A 2,238-nucleotide genomic window follows, 5' to 3' on the forward strand; every position below is an offset into this window, starting at 1 on the left:
GGAAGATGGGCAATGCTCCTCATTTGGGAAAGATATAACAGTCAAATGACAGGAGTGAGATTGCAAATTCAAAGGGAAATCAGAGCAAGAAGTGGCTAGGAGAAACTCCCCACTGCCACCATCAAAGAGATAAATGGGATGCTGGGAAGAGGGTTGGAGCTATTTTTATATAACTATCAAATGGAAGGAGGACTGAGAAATTTGGCACTTGGCTTATATCTGTGTGAACATTAGCCATCATTAATGCTGCTATACACAACTGGGGAGAAACGGGGTGGAGGTAAACAAGGAGTGGAAGACAGTCTGCAGTGTAGACAGGCTAGAGTTGGGGAGAACCATTAGGAGGCTCTTGCACAATAGTTCAGGTGGGTAAGGATAAAGACCTGATCAAAACAATGGCAGTAGGCATGACAAGGAAGGGAAGAATTGCAAACATCTCGGTCTAGAATCAATTGGATGGGTGACTGTTCGGCAGAGGCACGGTTGGGATACCTCCAAGATTTCTAGCATGAGTAACTGAATGAAAAATGATGGACTTATCAGAGTTTTAAAATACAGTAAAAGGGGCAGGTTTTGTGGGGGAAATGGTGATTTCTAGTTGGACTGTCAGTGGAGATATCCAGAAGCCAGCTGGAAATAAACTTTCATGCAGTGTTTTGGAATGAAGCTGTAAGCATGAATGAGAATTCCCGGAACGCATAATGTAAAGAGAAGGGAAGAAGCTGAGCATGGAAGCATGGTGGCCAGGAACATTCCAGAGCTGGGTAAAGAGAGAATAGCTAAAGAGAAAAACAGAAGGAAGAACCTGATATCATAAATGCCAAAGAAGGACTATAAATCAAGAAGTGAATGGTCAATATTGCCAAATGCTGAATAAGATGCTAGCTGAAAAGAAGCTATTGGACTTGACCAGAATCATTAATGAACAGTGGAGGTAGAAACCAAATTGTTGTGGTCTAAGGAGTGAATGTCAGTGAGAACACGGATACAGTAAAAATTGAAGCTCTTCTGAAGAAGGTGGTAGGACAGGAGCTTGAGAGGGACTCATTGTCCACAAAGGATTTTTGTTCCCCATCATAGTCCTAGCCTAACATTTTGCACCTAGTAGGCACTCAGTATCTATTAAATGAATACTATTTTCATTTGTAGACCAGCTCTCTTATGAAAAGAATCCAATGTTCTCCAAATAAAACAGTACAAAACAGATCCATGATTTTGGACAGGGAGCAGGACTGAGCAAATAAAGACATTTCATATTCTATATTATGTTTTAGGTTAATTGCTAAGAATTACCACTTTTTTCTCCGGACACCCCCTAATTATAGACTAGAGGGGAAACGAGCTAAATGGCTTGCTGATCCTGTCCCCTGAGTGCAGAATTGCGTAGTTCAAAAAAGAACTTTCACTATCTTACTTTATAAAAGATTAGGCATCAAGACATCACGATTTGCCTTAATTACATATTTAATTGCTATTAGGTTACATATGTTATATTGAATATGAAGAATTTTTTAATGATATAATAATGCTTACAACATAAGCGTTATTAAGTAAAAAAAGGCTACCATATTGCATATGCAGTGTGATCTCAATTTGGGGAAGGGGAAAATATATAAATATAAATACAAATATCTATAGATACATATACACAAGTACACACAAATTACGAATAAGTACTAGAAAATAAACTAAAATGGTAACAGATCTCTGGGTGGTAGAATTAGGGAATTTTATTTTCGTCTCACTTTTTTGTATTTTCCACAATTAAAAATGCTTTTGAATCTCCATAAAGTCATGGGACTTCCGATCTAAACACTCACTAGCAATTTAAGCCCCTTCTCTTTCTTCTAGGTGGCTCTAAAATGACTTAGTTATAACAGGAATTCATCAGACTTGAAGCAGCCTGCGCTCTTCTCCACTCCCAACTCCTTGGACCTTTTCTCCTATCCATCTTACCAGCTGCTTGTACTTCCCTGGGTTCTCTCTGACTCTTGGATTCTAAACGTGGGTTTTGAGAAGCAAGGTGGAAAATGGAATGGAGAAGCCAAAGTCTGTTTTAGAGGAGCCGTACTACCCGGTACACTGTATGGAAAAAAACCGGCCCAGGCCTCGGCTCTGCCGCGTACCAATTGTGGAGCCTTAGATAAATCAATTCGTACCTCTGCCCCTCAGTTGTCTTGGCTTTCCCATCTTTTAAAGGGGGTTAAAAGAATTCACGTGACGAATGAGGCAGGGCTC

This window comes from Equus caballus, chromosome 19 (assembly GCF_041296265.1).
Source record: "Equus caballus isolate H_3958 breed thoroughbred chromosome 19, TB-T2T, whole genome shotgun sequence".
NCBI lineage: Eukaryota > Metazoa > Chordata > Mammalia > Perissodactyla > Equidae > Equus > Equus caballus.